At 38.2% G+C, this 25,049-nt stretch overlaps 1 protein-coding gene across 1 annotated transcript in view; it reads left to right on the forward strand.

Moving 5' to 3' along the window:
- Nucleotides 1–25,049, forward strand: part of USP24 (ubiquitin specific peptidase 24) — a 148,056-nt gene that overhangs the window by 5,674 nt on the left and 117,333 nt on the right. The gene's annotated exons all lie outside the window — the stretch shown is intronic.

Here is a 25,049-nt window from a genome sequence, read left to right on the forward strand (position 1 = left end):
GTGAAATTTTCTGAACGTTTATGTAACATTGAAATCTGGAGTACCCCTTCCCATCTCACTTGTTTTGTTCAAGCAGAACAAAATGTAGCTGCACGTGGGCTGTACGTGGAAATGGAAATATCTCTTTTCATGACCTGAAGCAATCATCTCTAGGTCATGGGTGGCTTGTGGCACATGCTTAGCTCCCTGGAATTATAAATGATTACTATGTTGACCAAACCTCTTAGAGTTTTCAAAGTGGTTGGTTGCTGGTGGTTAGTTTTTTAAAACAATGTTAATAAATTTATCTGGTTTTGCTCATTTCATTCTTCATGAGTTTATAAAAGTTCTTAAACTTGTTTATTTTTCTAATACTGGTGCTTTATTATAAATTGTTCTGTTTCTGCTCATTTCACTCTTGCATCAGTCATAGAAGTCTTTACATTTCTTTTTGAAATCATCTAATTTCCCAGTTCCTATATCATAGTAAGCAAGCACAAAAGTGTCCAACACAATCATATACCACAGTTTACTCTGTTGTTCCTTAATTGTTGGATAGCTGCACAAACTTAATTCTTTAACTTCACCCTTAATACTCTTTTAATTCATTACTTTAAAGTGTTCATTTGGTCTTTTGAGAATTTTTACTTTGGGCTGTTACTTTGCAGTGATTTTCTTCTGTTTGTAACTTTATATTTTTCCCCAGCTCACACAATTTTGGGAATCGGGGCTTCAATTTCTATTTCTTTTTTTTTTGCCCCCATTTACAATTAATTACTTGATAAAAGCTTGATATCCATGTAAAGTTACAGGCAAACTTTAGCACAATATGTTTTGGAGCATAGGGAACAACCACCACTGAATACTGGGCACTATGCTAAGCTTTTTACACTCTTATCTTCATCACAACTTTGGGAGGTATATACTATTATTCTCTCCTTTTACAATTGAGGAAACTGATACAAGAAGAGGTAGAGCAATTGACTCAGGTCACTCTCTAGGTCTAGTGCTCTGTCCACTGTTCCATCAGTCACCTCAAATGAAATGAACTCCTTGAAGGTAATGGAGTTCTTGTTAGGGGAAGGATGGGTAGTCATTTAAAAACGTGGAGACTTTTTTGTTATTTGCAGTGTTGTAGAATGAGAATCTCAGAATTGAAGAATTTAAGAGGTGGAAGTACCTGGGGAAATAAGACTGGTCTCCCCACCATAGCTGAGTTGCTCCCTGGGAGACCAAAGGTAGGTCATTTACTCCCTCCCCTAGAGGGAATGGGACTCCCTGGCTTCCATGTCCCAACCTCAGATCCTGTGAATCCGCAACCCTCCAGTGTTCTTCCAAGACCTGGTCACTTTTTGCATAGTTCTGAAGTCTAATCCTCTTCCATGTAACATACCTTTAATACTTAAAGACCACTACCGTATCTTTTGTATCCCATACCCCATCCGTGCAATACACATTGCAGATATAGTATAACTGAAAGAAATTGAACCTTCTCTGTTTTGCCCAAGTACTACAGTGGACAAGGAAACAGCACGCTATTGGTACTCCTATATTTCAAGAGGCTCTGAGTTTGTGGGGTGTTTCCTCCACTATTGGAATCTTAACACCTCCATGGGCTTGGGCAGTTGCTGCTCTCCAGATTTGGCAGCTAGACAGTAGACATCTTATGTATAAGATATAGGAGAGTCTAAACCTCAATGCCCAGTGGTGAATACCTCAGGGTCTTTTCTCTACCATGGAAAGGATATGAGCAGAGAGTGAGAATGCTTTCTAGAGAGAAACACAAGAACATAGAGACAGAGAAAGAGGGAGAGGGAGAAAGAGAGGCAGAGAGAGAGGTGCATGTATATGTGTGCACTTGTGCGCTAAGCTTTATACAGGCAAATTCCTTTACAAAATGAATGCAAATGAAATTAGTGGTTAGATAGCAAGTGTTTTGTTTGCTATGTTGTGATTTTTGCTCATTTTTAGACACTGTAGATGAGGGTCTCATCTCTCTGCTCCCTAATTTCATTCAACCCAATAGGACTCACTTCTATGAAGAGTGATTCCCATAGAGATCTTACTGCTTCTCCACTCTAGTGTTTAGTGCCTTTCATCGCCATAATAGCTCTCTTTAGGTCAGTCCCTCTTGCTGCACTTTAAGCCCTTTCATTTCCTAGTATCATCAGAGTTGGATAAGAATTTGATCTCTTGAAAACCTAGTGGATGTAATAGCTAACCACAGTAATAATGCTGGCATTTATGTAGGTTAAAGATTTGCAAAGCATTTTACATATATTATCTCATTTGGTCATAGAGTGCTTCAAGAACAACTTAGAAAGTGACTGTTGAGGGACCTTATTGCAAAGTTCATTTTTTTCTTAGTTTGTTGTAATACATGTGTATCTAGATAGCTTTAAAATAGATTTTGTGAAACAGGGTTTCATATAAACAAAAGAAAGGAAATGTTTAATGATCTAGACTTATCAATAGCAAAATTTGTTAGAAAAAAGATTTTAGTATTATGATCTTAAGCTTTTAGGCAAGCTCATAGGCAGTAAAAATTAAATAGTAAACCCTTCCAGTGTGCCAGACAGTGTACTGAGTATAAGGATATAATGCATGTAGTATGGTTTGGGTCAGATCTTAAGAGGGCTGACCAGAATCTAGATTGAACCAAGAGGCCTCAGAACTATCAGTTGTGGGGGTGGAAAAAGATGGGGTGAGGCTAGGCTTCTGTGCTGAGGAGGACAGGTTGATGGGTCATGTTTAATTTCGGGGGCCTGAGAAGGGTAGGTTTGGGATTGAAGAGGCTCTGGGAAATGGGTTGGAGGGGCAATGTATTCTCCCTTTAATGGAGAGTGGGAATTCCTTATGAATAGCAGGGGCTGCTTTTGATTTTCTCTATTTATCCAATGCCCACACAAGATGATGCTTAATGAGGACTTGTTGGCTTAGACTGGAAGGCTGGGCAAATCTCTTCACCCCTCCAGGTTCTCCCTGATCCAGAAAGTGGCTCCTCCTTCTGTGGCTGTACACCAGAATCTTAGCTAATTGGCTGCTTTGTGAAAATAGTGAAAATAAATTTAAGTTACATCTGAAAGAAATGATTTCCTTTGCATGTTTATGTGTAGTGTAATGAATTATTTCTGGATAGATGTTTTGTTAGCACAACCCTTCTTTAGGACTCAGTTTCCTTTTTTGTAAAATGAGGGAGTTGGAGTGGATGTTTAAAAACGCTTCTAGATATGAACTCTGTGAGCCATGAACTCAGAGGGAAAGTAAAAGTTTTATATGATAATAGTGCTAATGATTACAACCAAACATTTTTTTTGTTCTTAATTTTTTTTTTTAATTGTAACTTTTTATTGACAGAGCCCATGTCTGGGTAACTTTTTACAACATTATCCCTTGCGCTCACTTCTGTTCCAACTTTTCCCCTCCCTCCCTCCATCCTCTCCCCCAGATGGCAAGTAGTCCTATACATACAACCAAACATTTAAGGGCCTATCAGATACCAGACACTGGGCTAAGTATTTAGAATAGAAAGGCAAGAATGAAACGTCCCCCTTAAGGAGCTGACATTGTACATTTATGGTATGTGCAAAATATATATAAGGGAAAGCCACTGGGATTGGGGGGGAGGTGGTAAAAAAGGAGAGCTTGGGCTGGACTGGAAGAAACTTGAGATTCTAGAAGTCAGGAAAGAGCTGGTTCCATGCCCAGGAACATATGTCAAGGTGTGGAGGCCCCAAACTTGAGCAAGCAGGATCTGATGTGCTTAGAGCAGCTGTGAAGGAAGGGCAAGTGACCTCAGGCTCAGCTGTGTTTAGTGTCTCCGTATTTATTCCTTCTCTGGGGAATTACCAGGTGCCAAGATTGTGCTATAGTGATGTACTGATTGACTGGTCAGATTTCAGTTATCTAACCTGGTGGGCTGAGAACCTGGAAGTAAGAAGGGTTGAGGGCAGAACAGGTTTCTGAACAAAGAAATGGTCACAAAATCCAGGCTCAAGCAGAGAGAGACTCTGCCTTTTTTGTGTCCTGGATTTCTTTGGCTACCACCTACTGTCCCCTCATTAGAATAATACTTTAAATGAATAAAATAAAATAGGTTACAAAGAAAACTAGTTATCCTGAAATAGTTATAAAAATATCTAAAAAACAAATTTACAAACTCTAAAAGTTGGACTGTTTTCTTCTCATAGGAAGAAACACTTGTCAACCTCCTTATCTATTTGCCTGACCTACTGTAGATAAGATTCAGCAAACAGACTGAAGGCTGCAGATAATACTTGTGACACATATTTAAACTATAGTAACAATTCTTCTAAAACATGAAAAGTGTACATTTAGAAAAGTAGGGATTAATAATCCGGAAAGGGAATTACTACTTGGCAGTCTCAGAAGAGACCAAGCACCCCCACTGCCCCAACCATGAAAAAGCTTAAGCTGGAGCACAAAGAGCATAACAGATGCCATCCAGTGATGCTGCTGCAGACTCTCAACATATAATGCAAGAAAGGCTGCCTGGTTTAATAAAGTACATAAGCATTGAAAAGTTACTAAGTTCCTCATAACTGATTTTCATTATGCATTTTCTCTCAACACAAGTAAGAGCCTTCTACTGAAAGGTTTGGAGCCATAGTGAAGAATAGTGGTTTCATGTACTTCAGTTGTACTTTGAGAATTCCATGAGATAATTGTGGTGCTAAGATGACTATGAAATTATTTTTTTTTAATGGGAATTAGATAAAATAAGATTAACTTCTTTTCATTCTCATGTTGAAGATTTCTTCTTTATCCTAGGGATAGTTCATATCTGTACTTCTTCTTTTCCTGGTCCATGTCTAGCTCCCAAGTAATGTTTATGGGAGTTCATTGAAAATTCAAAATATTCCATGGCTGGATTAATTTGGGAAAACTTCTTTAGAAGTGAGATCCATGTTCTGTAAGGAACGACCAGCAGGATGAATACAGAAAGGACTGGAGAGACTTACATGAACTGATGCTGAGTGAAATGAGCAGAACCAGGAGATCATTATATACCTCAACAATGATACTGTTTGAGGATGTATTCTGATGGAAGTGGACCTCTTTGATAAAGAGAGCCTTAATTGATCAAAGATGGACAGAAGCAGCTACACCCAGAGAAAGAACACGGGAAATGAATATAAACTGCTTGCATTTATGTTTTTCCTCCTGGGTTATTTATACCTTCTGAATTCAATTCTCCCTGTGCAACAAGAAAACTGTTCAGTTCTGCACACATATATTGTATCGAGGATATACTGCAACCCATTCAACATGTAAAGGACTCTTGCCATCTGGGGGAAGGGGTGGAGGGAGGGAGGGGAAAAATCGGAACAGAAATGAATGGAAGGGATAATGTTGTAAAAAATTATCCTGGCATGCGTTCTATCAATAAAAAATTATTAAAAAAAAAAAAAAGTGAGATCCAAAGCTATCATTGTATGATAAAGCTCAGTACAATAATGAATAGTGGCAAGGATAGCTATGTCACTAGGAAAAGATATGCTTTATAAGAAAGCATAATCCTTTCCACAAAAAGACCTAATCATAGGGAACACAGTCCTGATTTGGTCAGTCCTGAAAACATTTATCTTCCGTGTCTTGCTTTCACCATAGCCCCTTCCTTCAGGAGAGGGTCCTCTACAAACTTGTGTGATCATTGCACTAATCAACATGCTTAAATCTTTCATAGTGTTATTGTAAAAATTATTTTCAAGGTCTGTTCAGTTCACTCTGCATCATTCTGGGCAAGTCTTCCCAATTCTTTCTACATTTCAGACATTTTCTTATGGATGGGGTAACCTTTTAGATAATAATAGAAATAATAGTTTAAATTTACATATTATTTATGCCAGGCAACTGTGCTAAGCACTTTACAGTTATCATCTCATTGGATCTTTACAACAACTTTGGGATGTAGGTGCTGCTGTTATCACTATTTTCCAGATGAGGAAACTGAGACAAATAGATTTAAATGACTTGCCCAGAGTTACACATCTAGGGTATTGGATTTGAACTCAGGTCTTTGTGCCTGAAGCTGATATTTAATCTACGGTGCGCCCAAGTTTCCAATTCTTAGCATTACTAAAAAGAACTTTTCCTTTATTTTAAACATCCTTTTTGATAATAGGCCTTTTAATATTGTTGGATCAAAGGGTATACACAATGTAATGACTGTTGAGACATATTTCTAAAGTGCTTTCCCCAATAGCTGGACCACTTCATCTGTTCCACTGACAATGCACAAATGGGCCTTTTTTTTTTTTTAAACAGCCTCCCCAATCTTTGTCATTTTTTGTTAATCTTATGGGTATGAAGAGTTGCATTTACCTTATTATTAATCTCTGGGAGCTTTTTTCCATAAGGTTGTTGATAGCTTAGATTTCTTTCTTTGAAAACTACTTATTCAGGGGCAACTAGGTGGTGCAGTGGATATAGCACCAGTCCTGAAGTCAGGAGGATCTGAGTTCAAATCTGGTTTTAGACTTCACACTTCCTAGCTGTGTGACCCTGTGCAAGTCACTTAACCCCAGTTGCCTCAGCAAAAACAAAACAAAACAAAAGAAAAATTATTCGTTATCCTTTGACCATTTGTCATTTTGAAACTTGCTCTTATTCTTACACATTTGAATCAATTCCTTATAAATTTTGAGAATGAGATGTTTACCAGAGAAACTTGCTGCAAAAATTGCTTTTTCAGTTACCTGTTTTCCTCTAATTTTAGATGCATTTAATACATTTTAGAAATTTGAGTCATCAAGTATTTATTAAGTGCCTACTTTGTACCCATGCTCAGCACTAGAGCATGTGTTCCAGCAGTAGGAACACAAAGAAAGGCAAAAGACAGTTCTTGTCATTAAGAGCTCCAAATCTAAAGGGAAAGATCACACACAGACAAATCTGCACTTTTATTTCCATAATCTTAATGGCTTTAGTTCATACTGTTTTTTCCTCTGGCTTTGTGTGACTGTTTAGAATTGTCACTGAAATTCTAAATAGAATCTGTCACGGACAGATAATGTGAAAAAAAAAATTAAGCCTCTTGATGAAGGTGAAAGAGGAGAGAGGAAAAGCTGGCTTATTATTTAACATAAAGAAAACTAAGATCTTGGCAACTGGTCCCATCACTTCTTGAGAAATGAAGAAGAAATGGAAGTAGTGTCAGGTTTTATGTTTTGGGACTCAAAGATCATTGCAAACAGCAACTGTAACCATGAAATTAAAAAAAAAAAGTTCCTTGAAAGGAAAACTGATAAAACTGGACAACAAATTAAAAAACAGAGACTATCACCTGATGACAAAGATCTGTATGGTCAAAACCTTCAGTGCTGTTTTCCATTAGAATTGTATAGCTATGAAAGGAGGACTTTAAGAAAAGCTAAATAGCAGAGAATGGACACTTTTGGATTGTAGTGCTAGAGAAGAATTTTGAGGGTCTCTTGAACAGCAGAGAGATCAAATGAGTCAATCAATACATAAAGAAATTGATTCAGACCATTCACTAGAAGGTCAGATACTGAATCTGAAGCTTAAATACTTTGGCCACACAAGGATAAGACAGGACTTATAAGACAGGCTTTGATGTTGAGAAGGATTGAAGGCAAAAGCAGAACGGGATAACAGAGAATGAGATGGAAAAATAGTATCATGAAAACCACAAATATGAGCATAGGCAGACTTCAAGAATGTACTGGGGTTACAAGGGCATGGCATGCTGCGGTTCATGGGATCATAGAATAACAGATAATGAACAGACTGATTGGATGTTCTAAAAAGTTATCAAACTGTACATACCCTTTGATACAGCAGTGTTTCTGTTTGGCTTATATCCCAAAGAAATATACAAAAGTGTTTGTGACAGCCCTGTTCGTAGTGGCAAGAAACTGGAAACTGAGTGGATGCCCATCAGTTGGAGAATGGCTGAATAAGTTATGATATATGAATGTGATGGGATATTATTATTCTATAAGAAATGATCAGCAGGATGATTTCAGAGAATCCTGGGGAGACTTACATGAAATGATGCTGAATGAAGTGAGTAGAGCCAGGAGAACATTATATGTGAGAACATTATATGTGGCAGCAGCAAGATTATATGATGATCAATTCTGATGGACATGGCTCTCTTCAACAATGAGATATGATGTAAACCAGTTCCATTTGTTCAGTAATGAAGAGAGCCATCTACACCCAGAGAGAGAACTGTAGGAACTGAATCTGATTCACAACATAGCATTTTCACTCTTTTTGTTGTCGTTTGCTTGCATTTTATTTTCTTTCTCTCTCTCTCTCTCCCTTTCTTTTTTTTTTTTTTCTTTTTTTTTTTGGTTTGATTTGATTGTTCTTGTGCAGCATGGTAATTGTATAAATATGTATGCATATATTGGATTTAACATATTTCTACCATGTTTAACATGTATTGGACTACTTGGATCTAGGGGAGGGTGTGGGGGAGGGCAGGAATTGGAACACAAGATTTTGTAAGGCCTAATGATGAAGAATTGTTCATGCATATGTTTTGAAAAATAAAAAGGCTTTACTAAAGAAAAAGAAAGGACAAACTGATTGGGTGTTCTAAGGAAAGCAAGGTCATTTTCTGTAAGTTATGTAAGTTACATTACTGTAAGTAAGGTACATAATTACTGGCCAATGGCTTGACCACAATTTGCTTTAGATCTATAAGCTAACTTCCAAGAAGAAAATACTTTTTCAAGAAGCAAATTTAAGTCATGAAGGATCTATAAAACACTTAGAGGGAATTGGACCTACCTTGCTGCTTACTTGTGGGCCTTTGTGGGTCTGGTGAAAGCTTTTATGACCAGAAACCATTGCCCACATTGCTCAGGTTTCAGAGCCCAAGCTTGAATTGGAATAGGGATGATGCTGGCTGAGAATCCCAAAGTTCTCCCACTGCTACCTGTCGTTCAGTTGGGACACTATAATAATTTTGATTCAGATGGCGCTTTCTTGTCCGTCTATAGTGAAGTGGTCAGGTGCAGCCTTTGCAGCCTGTGTTAAGCTCCTGGCCAAGGTAAACTCTTGCCTTGAGATTAATAAACTACTGCTAGGAAATGTGTTATTCTTTGAAAAAGTTACTGTAACTTCCTAAATGTTGTTCGATGTAAGAGAACTCTGAAATTAAGTCTGTCGTTTTTCATGTTACTAAGTTACTATTTTGGGGAGGATAAGATACATTAATTTTAGATGAGTCCCATTATTGTAGGCCATCATCTATGTCTGAGAATTATCTTGTTTGTAATTCAATGAAAGTCAAATTTTTAAGACAAGCTTTTAGTTCATTCATCTTTTTAGGGAGAAAGTAGATTACACTAGAGAGAGCATGGCCTTTGGAGTAAGTCACTGAACCTCAGGGCTTCAGGCAGCTCTGAAACTGGACTATGGAGACTGAAGAGCTAGAATATTAGCCTAGAGATTCTTCACTATAAGTTTCCCACACACATGAAATCAGAGGTCTAGACCCAAAAAACCCTTCAGAAATTGGGCAGTTTTCACTAGCAGTTCTCACGTGTTGAATCTTGTATTAGAGGTGGACTGCTGTGTATTATGGCTATTGGTGTAGCCTTACTCTTTTAAAGGCTCTTTCATAGAGTTTCTTAAACCTCATGAAGTTTTCCCTTTGTTTTCACAATACCATTCCACTGCATTTGAATCCTTGTATTTGTTCAGACATTCCCCAATTAATGAGCTCTCATTTGGTTTTTAATTTCTTGCTATCTCAAAATTATATAGAGAATTATTTATTTTGTCATTGGCGTCTCTCTTTGCCCAGTAGTACTGTTACTTGGATAAAGAGAATGCAGTTTGATGCCTTTTCTTACATGATTGTGAATTGACTTTGGATTGGACCAAATATCCAATTTGTGTATTAGCATGCCTGCCTTCGCATATCTAGAGACCTCCCAACATTGACTGCATCCATTTTTTATTACCTTTGTCAGTTTGATGGGTCTTTATGTTTTTAGTAATTTGAAACAATCCTTTATACAATTATTGATCATTTCCATGTCACCTTCTAGGGAAAGAGTATATTTAACTGTTTTTGTGTTGGAGAATGATTGGCTCTTGACCTTATATTTGTGTTGATTCTCTGTATATTTTAGATGTGAGGGAGAGACAGGCAGTAACATGTGCCAGGCAGATCAAACTACCTCCATCTCTCCTCCGAACAGCTCAGGACTCTCAATCCAAGAGCCATGGCAATAGCCATGCTTTCCAGCCCCAAGCACCTACTGTGTGTCAGGCTTTGCTAAGAACTGAGGAAAAACAAGTCGGTCACTGTTCTCAGGGAGCTCACAGTCTAATGTCAGACAGTTTGGCATCATCAGCATAGTTTTATCAGGGGAAGTGATAGCACAGAAGTATTAGCCCTGCTCAGCCACGGTGTCTACTGTGGCCTTTCTGTCAGATTTGGTGCTAAATCACTATTCTTGTCTTTCCCATTAGACTATGAGCTTCAAGCAGAGATGGTATCACCCTCCTGTTTGTGTCCCCTGTGCTTTGTATGGATTAGGTGCTTCTTTTTATTCATTCATTCATCCTTTCAACTTAGCAGATATTTAATGTAAGCATTTTTTCTTATGGACAATTTCTTATTTTAGCTGCATGGGACTCTTGTAATTGAAATTTTCTGTTTTATGGTTATCCTTATCTTTTGTTTTGTTGAGAATATTCCCCCTAGTCGTATTTGGATATATAGTACAGATAACGATGTTATATTTTCTTTTGTTTTCCGTATTTAAAAAAAAATATGTATTTAGTTCACATCAATTTTTGAGCTAATTTGGTGTCATGTACAAAATGCTGGTTTTTCTGGGAATTCTTTATAGAGTCTGTCCCTCAGTTTGTTTATGTTCTTAGGTTTTTCAAACACTAGATTGTTGTGTTGTTTACTGCTTGGTTTTGCTTGGCTAATCTGTTCCAATGTTCTTTTTAATTTAACCAGTATTGATAGTTTTGACATGTGTTATTGATACCTGATGATGTTAGATTTCTTTCATTCCATTCATGCTTTTTTATTCTCCTCAAAGATGTTGAATCTTTGTCCCTCTTACTGAATCTTCTTTTTTCTTATTCTATAACGCAGCCCCTTGGCAGTAAAAATCTTCAGTGTTTTAGCACTAAATCTGCAAGTGTATTTAGGTGGTATGCTCATTTTCTATTATATTCGTGTAGCCTTCCCATGAATAGTGCATTTCTCAATCAGTAAGCATTTATTAAGTACTTGCTGTATGCCAGGTATTGCCAACATACTTGTATGTATTACAGATAAAGGCAAAAAAAAAAAAAAATCCTTGTCCTTAAGGAGCTCCTGTTTCAAAGAGAGTACTCAATATAGGTAATTAGGTACCAAAAAATCTGTATACAGACTAGGTGGAAGAGAATCTCAGAGAAGGGAGGACTTGAAGCTGTGGCCCTTGAAAAAGGGCATCTTGGGACACAGAGCAAAGGCACAGATCCAACTGGAGCTGTGATGGGCTATGCAGAAGGAACTGCAAATAGATCTTATTGTAAATTGGGTATTGAAGATTGTGTAGATGGGAGTAAAGTAGGAAACAGAATGTAGCATGGGTCCAGTTTATGAAGAATTTTCTATTTGGTCCTGAGGGATGGGTAATAGGCAGGCCCTACAGTTGATTCAGTAAGGAGGTGATGAGTTCAGAACTCTCTGAAGAAAAAAATTATTCTGCTAGCTGAGTGACATGGAGAGAAGGATTTCTGTATTGGAGATGCTGTGCAGAATACTGATCTGGGGGGCTGGAAGGCTGGTGGCGCCTCCCGAGCGGTCAGAAAGTGAGGGGGAGGGTCGTACTGTGTGAGCTGAGGAAAGAGGCTAGATCTGGGAGTCCTGGGCATAGATGTGTGGACAATTTTCAGATGATGAAATTAAAGCTATTTATAGTTATATGAAAAAATGCTCTAAAATACTATTGATTAGAAAAATACAAATTAAAACAACTCTGAGATACCACCTCACACCTCTCATATTGGCTAAGATGACAGGAAAGGATAATGATAAATGTTGGAGGTGATGTGGGAAAAGTGAGACACTAATGCATTGATGGAGTTGTGAAATGATCCAACTGTTCTGAAAAGCAATCTAGAACTATGTCCAAAGGACTCTCAAACTGTGCATACCCTTTGATCCAGCAGGGCCATTACTGGGTCTGTATCCCAAGGAAATTAAGGAGGGAAAAGGACTCACATGGGCAAAAATGTTTGTAGCAGCTCTTTTTGTGGTGACAAAGAATTGGAAAATGAGAAGATGTCATCAATTAGGGAAAGGCTGAACAAGTTGCGGTACATGAAGGTAATGGAATATTATTGTTTTATGGAAAATGATGAACAAGCTGGTTATAGAAAGACCTGGAAAGAGCTATGAAAGGCTTAGTCCTTAGTGGTTCAGGGATCCAAAGACTCTGGACAGAAAATGTCATCTGCAGCCAGAGAGAACTAAAGAAACTGAATGTAAATCAACACAAGCTATGTTTACTTCTCTCTCTCTCTCTTTTATCTTTTTTTTAAAATCTCAACCATGGTTTTTCCTGTTTGCTCTGATTTTTTTCTCCCAACATAAAACATAATAAATACTTAAGGTTCTGTTATACTGAAAGAATTTTTTTTTTTTGAAATCTTTAAAAAGCATTTCCGTTACTGCACTTGTTATAGCTTAATATTTCACTTAACTTGTATGTTTAGTTATATTCCTAAATGTAGGAATAGCAGCAGCTCTTTATCATTGGTTCTTAAGGACTTTTTAACCAGTTGTCTCCTTCAATTTTCATTCTTTCTTGATAGTTCACTTTATGATGGTTTTTCTTTCATTTCTTTCATTTTCTTCCATTCTCCATTTTTAAGAATTTGAAGTTATCTATCTCTCGACTACCAAATTATGGATTGAATAGAGTTAATATATCTCTATCAGATGAAAAAAATACACTCCTCCAGACCTGGAAATCCACTAAAGGCAAAGCAAATAGCGCCCTATGTTTTTCCTTCTGCTTCACCAAGTTCCTCTTCAACTTTTAAAACATACGAACAAAATAAAATCCTCAAATGGGCCTTCAGAGAAAACAAATGAAAATGAGTCTCCTCCACCAAAAAATTTCCTTCAAGACTTCAACTTAGTTCTAGAATGTGAGTTATTATTCAAATAAATTATCAAAATGACTTCCAACACCCACCATTTAATCCTTTTTTTCTATTTGTAGGTTTCCTGAGTTTTTTTGGTGGGGTTGTGGGGGGTATCTGATAACATCTCCTATACCTAAGCTACTTAAGTGAATGTCCTCTCTGCTTCTTTATTTCCAGGATTTATCTCCATATCCCACATAAGTATCAGTTTATGAAAACAAATAAGTGGCTTCCAATCCCATCCAATAAACATTTGTTAAAGCATCTGTTATTTTTTAAAAAGTACTTATTACTTTATTGTTGGGGACATTCTGTTGTACTTTGTCAAATTGAGAACACTTTGAAAAGAATGTGTGAAAAGAATGTAAAGCCCGCATCATTTTGTAATACTTTAATGAGGCATAATCATTGTCAAAATAAGTTAAGAATTTATGTTTGAGAAAAAGCCGACTAAAGTTTTGGCAATAAACATGTTCCTCAGCTTGTGTTATGTGCATTGATATGAACAGAGAATGAAGTTGGTTTTCATTACCTGCCACATAATTTAGCTTTAGCTGTTTCTATTTGAAGTATAGTGCCTGGGCTTAAAAGTATTCCAAGTATGCATAAAAAGAGATCACTATGTAAATCTTGAATTACAAATGTAACAAAAGTTACATTACAGTATATAGGGACTAGAATAGCAGAGGTATGTTTAAAATTTCTTTCCTAGGAAAACTTAGTAAGGATTTAAAATTTTATTTTGTATTATTAAAAATATTTTTCTTCTCTGAGGTAGCAGTATAGTAAATGTTCATAAATAGTTAAAGATACTTAAGGGAGTCTGTGTAACTAAGTCATGTCTGTGATATACTTATTTTCTTGAGATAAAATTTTGGTTTTTAGACTAAAAATTGAGTTAACTTTTCCTTAGTAAAGAAAGTCCTAATCTGGTAATACTTCTAGCTGTGTGACCTTGGGCATGTCACTTAACCCCAATTGCCTCAGGGAAAAATTTTTTTAAAAAGAAGGTATGTACAAATCTGTATGTACAAAGCAGGGACCTTACCAACTGCTTCCTCTTTTGATGTCATCACAGTATCAATCAGCCATCATTCTTTGAGAGTTTACTATGTGCTGGCATTGCTAAGCCTTGAGGAGAGAAAGAAAAAGTAAAAAGTCTCTGTCCTCAAAGAGTTCCCATTCTAAAGGAAAAGACAATAAAAATAGAACATAGAGTATGTACATGGGGAGGAGGTGCCTCCCTTTGAGAGGCTAGCACTGGGGAGAAGGAAGGTCCTGTGGAAGAGGAAGCCTGGGCCTTCTTAGAATGGGGAGTTGGGAGGGAATAGCAGAGACCACAGAGAGTGAGATCCAGTGTAGACAATACTGAGAGTGCATAGAGGGGATTAGAATGTAAGAAGATTGAAGAGGGAAGGAAGGGATCGGATTGTAAAGTGCTTTACACACCAAAAGGCTTCATGTTTGACTCTGGCTGTATTCGGGAATTTTTGGAGCTTTCTAAGGTTGATGAAATACTTTTGTCCAACTTTGACAGCTGTGGGGAGGAAGGCAAAGAGACCCCATTAGAAAGCTTCGTTCAGAGAGCGAGTAAGTATCTGGACCAAGGGAGTGGCTGTCTAAGAGGGAGACTTGTAGAGAAAGACTTCCACATTGCACCTTTCCCTATGTGTCTTTTGCTGACTGGCATAAGTTATTAAATGGGAATCTTTTGAGAATTCTGCAGTTGCTGCACATGACACACTAAGGCTTGCAGGTAACCCAGAGCTTATGACCTAAATTTTATAATATAACACTTAAGAAAAAAAAATTCAGACTTTTTTGGTATGGAGGGAGGGTCAGAACTTTCACTTCCAAGTTGCGGGGACATCACATCCTAGCCCTGCTGATGTAGAAGAGACAGCTGTAAAAGATTTGGAAAAAGTGAAGTCCAATATGACAGCAAACAAATGATGCACCGTTGGGTGCACACAAGAAAGATGATAATGAAATTCAGAAAAGGGAATGAGTTTGAGGATTAATTTTGTTTTGGATACTTTGATTTTGAAATGCCTATTGGACATCATTTCAGAATGTCTTTACTGACAGTTTGTGATGCAAAGGTGTAGCTCAGGAGGGATGCTAGGATTGGATAAATAGATCTGGGAATCATCTGTATAGAGATAATTGAACAGATAAGAGTTTTTATACCAAGAGAATGAACAGAAAATAGGGAAGAGGCCCTAGCACTGAGCCTTGGGGGGCACAGCAATAGTTAATAGGCCTGGCGGGGTTGAAAATCCAGCAAAGGAGGCTGAGGAGTGAGCAGAGAGGAAGAGAATCGAGATAGATGTAGCAAGGTGATGTAAACTAATGGAGAGAAGAGGACCCAGGAAGAGAAAGTGATCAAAATGGTCAAATGATGCAAAGAGGTCAAGAAAGTTGAGGATTATCAAGTGGCTGTTTAATTTGACAGGAGATATCAGTAATTTTGGTGGACTGATAAAGTCAGAAGCTGTGGAAAAGAGAGTAAGAGGACAGGAAGTGTAAGATGGCTACTTTATATGTGGCACAAGCTGAGAACAGCATATGGAAGCCAAATCTAGATGAGTTTTGGTGGATATTAGGCAGCAAATAGGGAAACATTGAAAATTACTTGGGAAAGGGACCAGTGTGCTAGAGAAGATGGGATTACAGTTGGTTCTGGCCACCTGGTCCTCAAGCTGAGGAAAGAAGTTAGTGGAAGGCAAGTGAGAAGAAAAGGAAGAAAAGAGGGAGCTCTTGTCAGATGGCCTCAATTTGGAGGAATGAATTATGGGGTGAGATCCTGAGCAGAGAAGCTGGAGTTAAGAGGAAGGAGTGATGTGAGAGAAACGGAGAGAAGAAAAAGATTTGGAATATTTGCTTTGCTTTATTAAGTGTGAGAGGCAACAACATTAGGGAAGAGGAGCAGTAATGGAGAGCTGAGTGGAAATTAGTCATTCTGTTTGTAGTGGACCTAGTCCACAGACGTGATAATGAAGGAGAATGGGATCAGACAGTAGTGATGGCTTGGGACCATACTGAAATCTGGAAGAACTGGAAATCACAGAGAGCAAAGCATAGATCTGGGAAGAATGAAATCCCATAGAGAGGAAGAGATGGGAAGATAAAACATGGTGATCAGCCTGGATGAAAGCTAAGGGAGAGGGGAAAAATTTGAGGTCTCAGGTGAGGCTATTAGGAAGCGAGGTGGAAGTGCAGCTTAGGGAGAGATGAAAAGTAAAAAAGATGATTGGATTACAAAAAACCAGAGAGTTCTTGAACCCTGAAGACTTCAGATAATGAATGGCAGAATCAACTGTGTGATTATTCCTGGGTGGAGATGAGGTATCCTGGAGGTCTAGGTGTGGGGAGTAGATTGAGGAACTGAGAAGTTGAGTATTTGTAAGAAAATTATTTTGAGTTTCTTACATGATGAGTTCTCCTTCTTAATGAGTTTAGGGGCTTGGGATTTGGTAGAGGAAAAACTATCTGAAACTTCCTTGGGTCATGAATTTTGACTAGGTAAATTTCCTAAGAGGGAAGATTGCTGAAAAATACTGGTAGGGACAATCTCCAAGTGGCCACAAATTGGACCTGGGTAAGGGTTACATTTGAGTTGTGAGCTTCAGGGTCTGGGAGCATGGTGGCACCCCTTGGCAGTAACAGGGATGTTAAGAAGAGAAATGGCCTTGAGGAGAAAGAGGACTTCAGTTTAGGGCGTGTTGAGTTTGATATTTACAGGGCATCCAGTTGTAGGCAATTGGAGATAGACTGGAGCTTAGCAAAGAAGTTTAAACTTGGTAATTAAATTGAAGAATTTTTGATATAAATGTAGGCAGAACATTTATTTATCGCTCCCTGTGGGTCAGAAGGAGGAGGAGGAGAAATTCTCCTTGAACTGGAGGTGGGGAGTTACAAAAAGAAGCAAAAAAGATCGTTCTCTGCCTTCACAGCCGAATAATGGTCAAACAACTGTGGAAAAACAAGTTGTAGACTGACTGTGTTGAAAATAAGCAGGACAAATCTCAACTAAAACCCTTCCTCCTACAGACTTGTTCAAGAGATGAGGAAGGGGAGGATCTCAAGAAGGAAAGAGAGCCAGTGAAAATGCCCTGGCTCCAGTCCTTATTATAATGAGAGGAAAAGCATGGGGTGGTAGCATTGAGTTGTAGAGTGCCTGGTGGAGGGGGGAGTGGGAGATGTAAGGAAGAATTTTGTATTTAATCTTCCAGATGATAGGGAACCACTGGAGTTTGCTAAACAGAGGTGAAGGGGTGATGTCCAGCTTGGCTGGCCAGTAGACAGTACTAGAGAAGGTCAACAGAGAGGTTAGGGCTGGATCAGTGAGTTTGGGATCATCAGCATAGAAATGATAATTGTGATGAGATCATCAAATAAAATTGTTTTGAGGGAGAAGAGGGGCCAAGGTTTAAAGGATGTGACCTGGATGAAGATCCAACTGAAGAGGGTGAGCAGAGCAATGGAATATGTGGGAGAGAAGGGCATCCTGAGAGGGTATAGGAGAAGAGCCTTCTAAATCTGGTGACCAAGAAAAACGGTACACAGAAAGACCCTAAGCTGTTATGTATGTATATTTGCCAAAGGAATAGTTGTCCTCTGGGCAGTGACTAAGAACACTAGATTAGCCTAATGGGTATGAAAAATGACGGCTAGAATTGATATAGCATTGTAAGTTTTGCAAAGTGTTTTACAAATACTATTCCCTTTGATTTTTTTTTTTTTAATTATCCTAGAAGACAGTTGCTGTTATGGGTTCTACTTTAGGGGGCAGGGACAGGTTACTCTTTTGATTTTTGCCCTTTAGCCCTTCCTTTTATGACACTTTCCCACTGTGAATTGCATTTTTTTTACCCCGATCCAACAATCTTAAACCCATTCCTCAAGAAGCCATCAACCTTCTTGAAATGGAATGCCCGTTGTCAGGTTTTACATGGAATTAAGAGATTGATTTGCTTTTCTGTATGTCTTATGCCAATGAACATTAATTAGTGGAATCATGGGATAGTAGTGTTGAGTTTGGAGTCAGGATATCCGAGTGTGTAAGATTTAGGAAATCCTTTGGCTGATTGGGGAACATACTAAGTTAGGAGTTGGCTTGAATCCCGACTACTGCTCAGTTTGTATCAGCCTCGTCGAGTCCTTTCCTCATTTGCAAAATGAGATGACCTTTAGTTCTCTTCTGACTAATACTGTAAGTAGGAGACAGTATTCAGTTTAGAGATTTATAATTTTGTAGTTAGTAGTGCTGAGTTTGAATACTGCTTTTGCCACAGCTGGCTCCCTCTATGACCATGGCGTATCACTTTTATTTTGCTGGCTTCAGGTGCTTCACTTATAGAAAAGTAAATTCAGACTGCATGATTTCTAAGTTCACTTTCAGTTTGTTTCCATGATTTGATATTATCTTATTTCATAAGCACTTTTCAAAAATGATCTAATAGATGAAATTTCAAAATTTTACTAGTATGCCTTCATTCATTGTGATTGGGAATTTAGAAGTTGTTTTGCTTGTTGTGCATAATCAGAAAACTACATTTTCTGCCATGTTCCTAGTTGGGTTGTATTACAACTTTGGAATAAAATACTGATTCTTTAGTAATGAAATGTGAGACATTTTATTAATATGATATTTTTTCCTCCCAAGTTACAATTTCCCAAGTAAAGACAATTTCTACCATTCTTTTTTTTTTTTTAATTGAGTTCCAAATTTTGTCCCTCCCTTCTTTTCCTTCTCTGTCCTTGAGATAGTAAACTATTTGATATAAGTTGTATATGTGCAGTCCTGTGGTGTGATTTTAGTGTTTCTTACTAGGAAACTTTTCCAAATAAAATTTGCAGCTATTTTTATTTGTATTTGTAGTCTTGAGACACTCAAATTAAGGCACTACAAGTCTTCCTAAAATATTACCTTGGAATTTAATGAAATCTCAGAATTGGAACTCTACCTAGCCTTGCTTGAAAGAATCCTTTCCACAGCATTGTCAGTTTAACTACTTTGAGTCCGGCAGACTTTGCTTGAACTCCTCCAGTGAGGAGGAACCCACTTTATCAAACTAGTAGTCCACTTTTGAAGTATTTTTGGACTATTCCCATGGTTGACAGGTTGTCATGTCCTCCCTGTGGAGCCAAAGAACAGGACAGTTCCTTCTTCCAGCTGATATCCCTTAAAATAAGCAGTTATCTAACCCAACTTCTCACACTTAGTTCATGTTCTTTATATTTTGATTAACTTTAGAGAAGTTTATCACCAGAAAAGATTCATTATCAATGACTCTTTTTGGCCTCAACAACTGAACTAAGCTTGACTGCAGTTGGTGCCCACACCCAGAGCTGCTGATACTGTTCCCTTGTCTTTTAAAGTATTGAAATCCTTTAAATAAGGGGGGGGGGGGGGGAGGAGGGGAATGGACTAAGGATGCTTATACTCTTAAGCTAGTTCTGTAAGAGACAGATGTATTACCAAGAATTTTACAGACCCTCTGATGAAGTCAGGAAAAGATTTTAGTTTTTGCAGGAGCTGATCTAAGCTAGTAGTCTTGCTCTTGAAGCGCACAAGCACCATCTTTGATTCCCTGTCCCAAACTCAAGTCCCTCCCCTGATCTCCCATTGACTGAGTACTGCAGAGGTGACTACCTCTCTGATTACAATTCCCAGCCAGTTTCTTAATCTAATTTTCAGCTTCCCTCTTTGGGTTTCACTTCTTTGCCTTGCTCTGACTTTATGGAAACTAACCGCATTCAGTTCTTACCCTTCCTTGTGGTGCTTAATGACTAGAAGGAAGGCAAACATTCCAAGGTGTTAGGGTAAGCAGGTCTCCTTTATCTGGGTGTGCCCAGGGCCGGGCTCTTCCCAAAAGGATGTTTCTTGGCTAACTCATTGTGGACAAAATGCCACAGTCTGATTAGGCTAACCACGTGACTTAAACATTGGTGCTGTCTGGCAGAGGGAACATTACACTGGGAGAACAGAGTTCGGAGTTCTGGTTTGGCTGTTACTCTGTGTGGTTTCAGGATTTTTTGTGGTGAGGTTTTTGACACAGCTTTCTCTTGGTCTCTAGTTATCTGACTGCTTTTTCTCAGTTCACTTTCTTCAAACATCATCCACATCCTCTTTCCCTAACTGGGTTTTCTTTATTTCTCTTTCTGCATTGGGAGACCTCAGCACCATTGAACTTTTACAAGCCAGTTTAGGCCTTATCTTGCTTGGCTGTACTTTGTCTTCAAGCATTTAATTTAACAGACCATTTACTCCCTACTCAGGTAAATACTTACTCTATTTTCCCTTTAAGAGGGGTTGTCTTTGTAATTAATCTGGGTGAAGAGAATCTGTCTTCATGGTTGCTTTGATTTTTCTCCCTATTGCTTTAGCTCATTGTCTGATACTCCGTAGGCACTAACTTAACATAATAATAGCAACATTTACATAACACTGTGTCGGACACTATATAAAGCACTTCACAATTACAATCTCATTTGATTTTCTTAACCTTTTGAACTAGGTCCTGTTATTGTTTCCATTTTACAGATGAGGACACGGAGGTAAACAGAGTAAAGGATTTGCCCCAGTTCACACAGCTTCTAAGTGTCAGAACTTATATATTTGAAGTCTGGTCTTCCTGGTTCCAGGCCTGGAACTCTTACTTGCTGTCTGACTAGGTATCCAATCTCAGCTCCCTTGGGTCTAATTATATTCTCTCTACTGAAGACTTCTCAGAGCTCTATCCAGCTGTAGCCTTTCTCCTGAGCTCCTGGCCTGCACCACAAACCACCTATTGGACTTTTTAATGTGCTTGGGCTATGAATGGGATGAATAGACTCCAGGCGGAGGCCTTGTCCCTGGTAAGGGATATGACAGTGTTATCTTGTCCCTAAGTGGTCGCTTGTTTAATTTCTTGCCTTGACATGTTTATCTTGTTACAAAGAGAGCTGCTTTGAGCTGACCACAGTTACTGTAAATACAAGCGATACATGTCAACCTTGAGGTTACTTTGTATAAGTATTCCTTTATGACCAATTGACTTTCTGAGGCAAGCAGCTGCCACAGTAATCCTTTCCTATAAAGGGTTCTCTCTAGGGAACGTCGTCATAAAATCTTTGCCTCTAGATTTGAAGATAGTCTAAGTTATAAGTACTTTTGAGACACCCCTAATGCTAACCAGTTTGAGGGCCCCCCTGAGCCTGAAACTCCAATCATCTCAAACTCATTATGCTGAAGTTGAATTCATTATCTTATCTCCTAAATTCCAGCTTGGCTATTTCTGTCAGAGGTTCCACCATCCCAGCCAAGTTTCCTAGCTTCCTCATCCTCAGCTCCTCGTTCCTCATCTCACATATTCAGTCAGTTACAACTCCTGTGATGTTGAACTACTCGTTCAAGCTCTTATTGCCTCCTGATTGATTTCTCTAACTCAGCCTAAGTAATTCCACAAGACTTTGTTGAGCACCTATTATGTGTCAGTAATTGTGCTAGGCTTTTCATTATCCCTAATCTCTTCACTTCACACAGTCTCACATAAAGAAATAGCCCTTCTCCTTTGTAAAGAGCAAACCCCTGTATATGCAGCCTGATCCCAATCCAATTTGTCTTTTCCAATAAATTGCCTACTCTGTCATTCCCATGTCTTTAAGCTTCTATCTACTGGCTTCTTTTTTGCCTCTGCATAAATGTCCCTTGTCTTCTCTGTGTTGAAGAAATTCTCACTTAATCTGATCATCCCCATCAACTATTTCTTTCTCTTTTTTCCCTTTCATGGTTGAGCTCTTTGAGAAAGTCATCTTCTTCCTCTTCTCATTTTCTTCTAAGCCCCCGGCCAGCTGGCTTCTGAGCTCTTTCACCCAATTGAAACTCTCTTCAAAATTCCCCAGCATCTCTTAATGGCCATCTTTTACGATCTTTTCTCATCTTCATCCTCCTCAACCTCTTATGAAACATGACACTGTTGGACTGCCATGTTAGGAAATTCCTAAGGTTAGGTCCTTGTCCTTTTTCCTTCTTCAGCCAGATTATCTCACTGGTAATGACTCGGCTTCCATGGAGCCAATTGTCCTCTACTTGCAGAAGATTCTCAGTTCTTTTTATCTAGTTCTCACCTCTTCCCTGACCTCCAGCCTCTCCTCACTTCTTGGCTTGGGGAATGTCAACCTCAGGTTCAAAACAGAAGTTAGTTTGACCCCTAAGTCCTCCTTTTTCCGAATTTTGCTGTTACTGTAGAGGGACCCCTCCCTTCCTCCCCCAACCTTCCTAGTCACCCAGGCTTGGGACTCTTCTTGTCCTTGATTCCTCACTTGTACTCACTCCACATACTCATCTGTGGCCAGTGCTTTGCATTTTTCCTTCCATGATGCCTTTCATTTACCTTGGTCACCTTTCTCCTCAAACAACTGCCACCTTGATGCAATTCCTCAACACTGCACTGACCTCTCTGTTTTAAATCTCTCCCCACTTAATCTGCCCATTAGTTGACAAAGTGACCTTCATAAAGTGCAAGGCTGATTGCTCAGTAGATTTCAATAGCTTCCAAAAATCTTGTGGCTTTTAAAGCCCTTCATAACCTGGTCTTCCCAATCTTGTTACAGCTAATTCCCCTCCATGTAATACTTTAGAATACAGCAATATGTGCATCCTATCCTCTTGCTCTTGCTCAAACTCCATCTTCCAACTCTATGTTTTGCACGCTCTGATCCTCCACTCTTTGGCTGTGCTTCTATCTTCCAGATGCCTTCAAGACTTCCCCCTTCAGAAGGCCATTCCCAGGCCTCCACTCCCAGTCTGAGATTAGATTATTTCTATTGTATTAAGGTAGTCTCTCCCATCAGAATGTGAAATTCTTGAGGGCAGAGATTGTTTTTGTATTTCTTTGGAGAGGAAATGCTCAATCAGTGTTTGTTGACTGACTTACTAATAACAAAGTTCTGAGTATGTATTTTTGAAATGTATACTGAAGATTGTAAAATACAGAGATATTTCCTCTGTGAAGTTCTCCATATGGAGACCATCTATCTCGGAATTTTGGAACAAAATTAAAAATTTTAATACAGATAATCACAATATTCTTAAAAACAAAACAAAAAAGTTCTAGCTACTTTTTTAAGACTTCCAAAATACCTATTGACGTCATAAATGAATTACAGCTGTGTGCCCAAATTAAAGTAAAAAGCAAAAAAGGATTTACTATGGGAGAGTAAAGCATGGATTTACTACTCAGGAAAAGGGCAGTTCCTAACACAGAGGAGTACAAAGCACAAACTGAAAAACCCAAGATTAGATAGACCCTAATACAGAAGTCCCGACACCATTCTGATCTTTTTTCTCATTGGCTAGGGGAGTCCAGGCTTATATCCTCATATGGAAATCTACCCCAGAGACAAAAAATACTAGTCAATAACAGTATTAGGTACTTAAATGCTAAGAAAAGGGGGCAACATGACAGGAGAGAAATGTAAATTTATCCAAGATAATTGAACAATTGGCGGCTTTTGGCTATAGCACAACTTTTATTGCAAAATCTCAAGTCACAATTAGGATCTAGGTCAAGGTCACATCCTTATGAGAGGTCTTCCCTTGGTTTATCCCATTCAGAGATATTATGCCAACTCTGGAAAATGCCAGCTTTAAAAGGCCATTGACCCTGCCATTGCCTGTGTCTTATAAAAAAAGGGACTGTCATAATTTGGTCATTTTGGTCTACTTTAAGAAAACTTCAGTTTAAAGTACTGATGGAACAGAACTGTGGCTGATGGAAAATCAGATAGTTTTTTTAAATCCTGCAAAGAATTCCATTAAAGTTATCTCTTTTATGTATTTGTATACTTGTTTACAGCTAATGCACTATTTTTAGATTTCAGTAGATTTTATCCATCTTGACTTAATATAGATTCAAAGAGGTCCAGATTTCTAAGAAACAAAAAAAGACATTCTTTATCATCTGGATTTATCTAAACTACTTTTTATAAAAAAGGCTTACATTGCTTGATGAAATAATTCATCTGAAATTACTAGAAAGTAATTCACTCTGTGAAACTGGCACAGCAAAAGTACAGGACCTAGAGTCAGGAAGATGGAGTAAGAACTTCTACCTTAGTCTTTTACTAGCTGTGTGACCATAATGAAGGATAATAATAGCACCTTCATTCTAGAGTTGTTGTGAAGATCAATCAATATGAAATAATATTCAGAAAGCACTTTCCACAATGACTGATATGAGATGCTATATAAATGTTAGCTATTATTTTTGTTGTGGCCATATATGTGCTATTATTATTGTTGTTGTTGTCTTACAAAAATATTTGATTACATTGAGAAAATATTAACAACAAAATCTTTTGGAAAGCTAGTGTAGTGTAATGGATAGAGAGCTGGCATTGAATACAGGAAGAACTAGGTTTAGATCCCATTATTGATACATACTTACTTTATAAGTTCGAGGGTTATTGTCCTTATGCTTTTGGTAAATAAATTTCTGAAAATGTAAATAATTTTAATTCTTTTAATTGAAGCTTGACTCCCTTGATGAACAGGATTATTCTGGAGATATTTAGCCTTACTTCCTTAATTTATAGTCATTCCTCTCACTTTAGCTTTACCATTTCAAAGCCAATCTTCTTATCCTCTTCACCTTGCTCAGTAGCCAGTTTATAGCTTAACAGCTAATTAGATAGCATCTTGAATAGAGTTATAGATCTGGAGTCAAAAGGTCCTGCGTACAGATTCATTATGAGGCATAAAACCTGAGCTTCATTAAGAGAGACCAAGCTTTCAGGTATTAGAAGGAAATAGTCCTACTGTATTCTGGTTGTGCTTAGTCCATAATTGGAATACCAAATGTTGTTCTGGGCATCAGAGTTCAGAAAGAGCGTTCTGAATAAAGAAAGTCTTCTCA

The sequence above is a fragment of the Antechinus flavipes genome, chromosome 4, assembly GCF_016432865.1.
Source record: "Antechinus flavipes isolate AdamAnt ecotype Samford, QLD, Australia chromosome 4, AdamAnt_v2, whole genome shotgun sequence".
Taxonomy (NCBI): Eukaryota; Metazoa; Chordata; class Mammalia; order Dasyuromorphia; family Dasyuridae; genus Antechinus; species Antechinus flavipes.